This window comes from Rhinolophus sinicus, linkage group LG01, assembly GCF_036562045.2.
Source record: "Rhinolophus sinicus isolate RSC01 linkage group LG01, ASM3656204v1, whole genome shotgun sequence".
NCBI lineage: Eukaryota > Metazoa > Chordata > Mammalia > Chiroptera > Rhinolophidae > Rhinolophus > Rhinolophus sinicus.
The window spans coordinates 72,338,507-72,345,091 of NC_133751.1; positions in this window are offsets into that span (position 1 = coordinate 72,338,507).

The following is a 6,585-nucleotide window of genomic DNA, read 5'->3' on the forward strand; positions in this document are numbered from 1 at the left end:
ATGCTAAGGGGGAAAAAACAACAACTCTGAGCAGAGTTGGCTTCAGAAAAGAGAATCTGTATTTTAAGTCCAGACAAGTTACTAAGACAAACAAACAAACAATAACAAAATCCCACAATACAAATGAGCCTTAGAAAAATAAAACAGAATGCACAGGTGCTATATAGTATGTTATCTAAAATTTTTATTTTCACACCACCTTACAAGACATGCTAAGAAACAGAAGACTGCAACTCATATTCAGGGGGGAAACAAAAGCAGTCAATAGAAATTGACTCCTGAGAACCCAGATGAAAGAACCAAAGAAAAATTCTAGATTTGAAAAGTATAATAGCTGAAATAAAAAAAAATTCACCAGGTGGACTCAACAGCAAATTTGAAATAATAGAAGCCTTAGTGAACTGAAAGGCAGATCAATAGAAATTGTCTAAATCAAAGAACAAAAATAAAGAAATTTTAAAGAAAGAATAAAGTTTCAGAGATCTGCAGGACAAGTTCAATAATTCCAACATATATTTATTGGGAGTCATGAAAAGAGGGCAGAGAAAGGGGCAGAAAATTATTTAAAATATAATGGCTGAAAACTTCCCATTTTAATGAAAAGCATTTATTTCCAGACCCAAGAAGGTCAATGAACACCAAGTAAATACAACACACAAAAGAAAACGCTACTAGACACGTCATATTCAAATTCATGAAAGCCAAAGGAAAGAAAAAATCTTGAAAACAGCAAGAGAAAACAGCTCATTTTATAGAAGGAATAACAATGTGATTAATAGTTAACTTCTCATAAGAAATAATGGAGGCCACAAGAAAGAGGAATGGCATATTCAAAGTACTGAACAACAACAAAAAAGGAATTCTATAGTCTAGTGAAATTATCCTAAAAAAAAAAGTAAAATAAAGACATTCCTGGATAAACAAAAATTGATAGAATTCACTGAAGACCTGACTTACGAAAAACAAAAACAAAAACAAAAAAAGAAACAAACAAAAAAAACAACAAGGTAAATCCTTCAGGATGAAGGAAATTAAACCAAACAGTAACTCATATCCACAGGAAGGAATGAAAGTCACCATAAATATGTAAGTAAATGTGTGTGTATGTATAATTTTTTCTTAATTTATTTAACATCAAAAGATTGTTTAAAGTTATAATTTTAACACATTATTGTGTTTTATAATATATACAAAAGTTTTTTATATGTGACAATAACACAAAGGAATGGGAAGAGATGAAATGGAGCTTTCCTGGTGTGATATAGTTTACTAAAATTAAGTGAGTGCTAACTTTAAGAGAATTGTGAAAAATAAAAATTAATATTTTAATCCCTAGGGAAGCTAACAACAACAACAACAAAATCTCAAAGAATACAGCTGAAATAATCAATAGTCAATATGGCAAAGAGGATTTAACATGAGTCAACCCCTCAGATATTCCTGAGACTAAAAAGAAAAAAAAAATAGTCAAAGAAACAGCTGTTGACTCCTTTTAAAAGTCTGGACAGATATCACTCAAAAATAATAAGTTATGTGTTAAGATTATAGGTAATATTTTTTCTTTCTTATTTAAACTTTCATCTGTTTTGTAATTTTGCAATGAGCACTAATAATTTTATATTCAGAAAAATAAAGCAATTTCCAAATATAATAATTTTTTTATAAACAAAATAAAATATTTGCTTAATTGGGGAAATGAACAGTTGGTGTAGATGACAAATATTTTCATATTTGTCAGTGTTGAAAAGACAAAGAACTTATTGACATGTGGCAGTTTTAAAAGTTACATTTTAACCTTAATAACTAATTTTTAAAAATGTTACTTCAAAATTCCAAATAAGCTTTGAAACTAAAATAGAGGAAGGAACATGTTTGAATACATTTAATTTCCTATTCTATTTCGGTAGCAGGTTGGGTTCCCCAGGAAGAAGACTCTGCTATGGACATGAGCATGCAGGGGGTCTGTCAGGAGTGCAGTTGGGTTCACATGCACCTGTGGAAGACACGGGATGAAACCAAGATTGGGCAAAGGGAAAAGTCAAGTTGTAATGCAGTCTCGACAGAAGCTTCAGCCAACCCCCATCTCTAAGGATGGGATGACCTTTGAGAGCTCTTTGGGGGTGCGGGAAAGAAAGGGGAAAGTTGGCCATGGGAAGGGGACATGTCCTTAGTAACGTGACTCTCTTCAGTTGAGGCAATACCTGAAGGAAGCTGATAGCTTGAGGCCTGTCAGCCTTGGAGCTACCTTCCCAGCAGCTGAGTAACCAGGCTTTTATCCCTGAAGGGAGATGTAGGCACTACATTACAGTGTTCATCACAATTTGAAAATGACAAATGCATTATACTAAGTTTGTCTTGTAACACAGTCTGTGTAGCAAACACTGTTAGCTGCCTACCCAAGATCCAACTACTCCTGGGGGTCTAATTTGTCTGAAGCAGTGATGTGCCCAGGCCAGATGAAGTAACATGAGTATCTAAACCAATTATGAGAATCCTGTGCTCTGTTTCCTAGAGCCTCTACCTACCCTCACACCCTCTGCAGCAGTTAGATGTGGTCAAATAGCTTGATGATAAGATGACGAGACCCAAGGAAATGTCTGCTACAGGAATTCTGAAAAGTATTTTGTTTTCCTTGTTAAAAGGAACAGATGAAGCTGATATCCTCTGACCTCCTCCTAATTCCCTCTTCCTTTTCTTATATACAGCTGTGATACTTGTAGCTGCAGAAGTTATTTTGCAACTAAGAGGAAAAGGTCAAGAGAATTACATTTGTTCCAACATTCTTGAGCCACTGACTAAAGTCACAAACCTACTTCTGGGTTTCTCGCTCTTTAAGAAAAATACTTCCTAATTGTTTAAGTAGCTAAAATTGGAAATGTTGTCATGGGCAGCAAAGCATAATCCAAACTGAGCCAAGAGTTATGATATAGGATGATGACTCTATTGAAAATATATAATTGATACATGTAATGTATTTATATGTATTAGTATGTTTACCAAATTGTGATGTGTTTTCAACAAATTTGGAAACAAATACAATATCTTCCTTCTGGGATTTCATACTGCATATTAGCATGAATGATATTGGTTATTAGCATTAAGATGCTCTGTCATAAATAAATCTATTTGAACAAAGTTTATGCTTGTTAAACATATTTGACCAAAAATACCTGTTAACATTTCACTCACTAATATGGAACGAATTGGGGAACTTTATTTAGCATGTGTTCTGATCCATGATTCATTAACTTGTTCCCCATTTCTTTGATTATTTTCTGCAGCAGTATTCGTAAGAGCATCCAGTTTAAGTTGAATTAAAAACAGTGAGACCCAGTTAGGTGAGATTACTAAACTGTGAAATGTTGACATGTTGAATTGTGTTTTAGGATGTGGTCAAAAGCCCAACAGAGAAACATGTGTAGCAGCATATTTGCAGATTACAAGTAACCTGCAAACTGTTCGCTGGTCACAATTAACATCCTGTGTCTTTCCACACTAGTTATTTTTATCTGCCTGCAATCAGCCCCTTTACACTATTGCATGGGCTTGCTTATTGACAGTGCAGAAAGAGAGACCTGAGGTGGAGGCATGCAGCTTTCTATGCTGAAGAAGTTCTCCCTCTATTTTGACTCAGGAAATAATTGTCATGGCACTTTAACAAAGTCCTAAGTTGCATTCGCTGATGGAGCTTCACAGCCCGTCATCTATCTATATCAGGAGGGACTCTGGTACACTCCCTCCAAGGTCATTCTAATGTGAATGACTGGATACTAGCCCTGCTTCTCTCTTTGACCTGCTTCAAAAATGGTCCATCTTTCCTTGCAGTTATTTATTCAATTTGTCTTCTTCTGAAGGATGACTCAGAATGTCTTGCAGACATGTCAAACTAAAACTTTCTGATATTGAACTTCTGGTTCCTTCTCTGTCTCCTACATTTTGATAACAGTGCTGTCATTACCCAGAAACCTAATCCAAGTCAGAAACCTAGAATTCATTTTTTGCTGCATTGGCATGTCTCTCACCCTCACATCCAATCCATTTTCATGCCCTGACTTCAGAAGATGTATTAATTCATTCAAACTATCTCTGTGCTGCCCCCTGTAGGCCAAGCATCATGACCTCTTGCCTAGACTAGATCACTTCCCTACTATTCTGATGGCTTTTATGATCTCTTCCCCATACAGCATCCAGAATAATGTTTTAAAAACTAAATTAGACCAAATTACTCCTTTGCTTAATGGGCACTCTGAATGGCTTAACATTGCCCTAAGAATAAAATCCCAACTACTTACTATGCCCTCAGGCCCCACATGGTCTGGTCACCACACTATTTTCCAACTTCAATGGTGTAATACTTTTCCTTTTGCTCTATAGTCTAGAGCAGGGCAAACTACAGCCCAGGGACCAAATCCACACCATCACATGCTTTTGCAAATAAAGCTTTATTGGAACACAGCCATAATCATTTGTTTCTGTACATCTATGGCTGTTTTTGTGCCAATTGTTTCGCCAAAGATCATGTGGCCCCAAAAGCCTAAAATATTCACTCTCAGATCCTGTAAAGAAAAAAGTTGCTGACCACTCCTTTAGTGTCTCACTAGACTCCTTTCTCCCTCGATCACCATAAACTCCTTATTACCCAGCCTTTGCATTTGCCCTTCTCCCTTCTTGAAAAGGGTAAAATGGTTCTTTACAAAGCTTCTTCCATCTTGTCCTCAATGACTCAGCTCAGAGTTAAGTATCCAGAACAGCCTTCCTTTATAACTCTAACTAAAGTGGGGCACCCATCTCCCCATGTACATTCCACTCTATCATATCCTGTTTCCTGTATAACACATTAAAGTAGAAATTATTTTGCTTACGTTTTTGTTTATGGTCTACTTTCCTCCACAAGACTCTAAGTAGGAAGTGAGACCCTGTGTTAATCTCTTTCAGTACTGCTTGCCCAATACCTAGAAAGTGACTGCACATAGTACGTGCTCAGCAAATATTTGTTGGTTTAATGAAATAACTACTGTGACTAATTTTCCTAAACGACATTCAATCAATATAAATTTCCCACAGGAAAGAAAACCAGTACTCTTTCTCTCCTTTCAAAACATCCTAGAGTGCATGAGGGGATAACAATAAACATTGTAATTGCACAGGGAGTCAAGTTGTTCTTTTTATTAATTCATTTGTGCATTTATTCATTCAACAAATATTTAATGACAGCCATCTGTGAGAAGCATGGGGCAAGACAAGATATGATAAGCTTGTTCATTGGGCAGAACTGTGACTATCATTATTTTAATATGACTAAGAGATTTCAAAAGTCAAAGATTTTGATGAGATTTTCCCAACCCACTAGCCTACTTGTGGGGACAGAGCCAGGAGTGCAGTTTCCAGGCTCTCGGCCTCACGTGGAAAGGTTCTGGCTCAGATAGTAAATGGCCATCAGCTGTGATTGGATTACCATCAGCTGTGGCTAGTTGGCCGTCACCTGTAACCAGTGAGCCATTGGCCACTAATATAACTGCTGTGGCTACGCTAGCAGGAAAATGGGGGGCTAGCAAAGAGATGGTGGCTGAGCTAGCAAGGGCGGATTGCAGTGAGCATGGCGGATTGCAGCTAGCAAGTGAGGTTGGATGCCAGAGAAGTAGACGGTAGGTTGTGGATAGTGTGGCTCCTGCTTCCTGTGTCTCCAACCCAGCCACCGGCGAGAATATAGTGGTATGACTCCCCTATCTATGGCTCCGTGGGTGTTCCTTTTTGGCCTCACCATGTCCTGCGTTCTTGTGTGGGGAGCGAGAGCTGAGACCCTGTATGACACCCGGCATGACACTACTCATCCTACTCATCCAGAACCACTGCCTCAAAGATTTAGCAAGAATTTTACTGTTAACCCCAGGACCAGAATAGTCAGCATTGGTCTTACAAGCCCCAGTGGAAACTGTCCCGTAGCACTAAGCATGTTTAGATAGATGTGGCTGACGCACTGTGTAAACTGTATAAGCAGGGATAAGGGAACTGGGTTTTCTTTTAGTGATTGTGAGTCAGGTCAGCTATGGAGAGGGAGGAGAAGCTAGGGATGGAGGACTTTTTTGGGAGCTCAGTGATATTGGGATTGGATGTGGCTCTCTAGTAGAGGGCTTTGGACAATGTGATCACTGGGTATTTGTGGAGTTAGACAAAATATCATCTGACAGCTGTGGATAGGGGAGAAAAAAGCAAAAGCACAATTTTCCTACCTTGCTTACACACATATGACAATTTCTCCATTACTACTACAAATCATCTAACTTCTCCTCTTTGGCCATGGCCATAGCTTACAGTATCTTACCTTATTTATCTTTGTAGCTCTTAAACTGCCCAACTCAGAGAATTTCACATACCATTCTTTTAAATACTTGCTGAATTGAATAGTAAATATACTTTCAGAGAAGGGGTTTTCCCTGTGATTTCATCTGCAATAAATGCACCAAAAACACGTACATATTTTTTTGTTTTGTTTTACTAGAATAAAGTTGTAGTTCCATGTTACTAAACCCACTACTGGATAATATGAGTTTTTGAAACTTTTTGTTCACTGTATGTGTAGCTAAA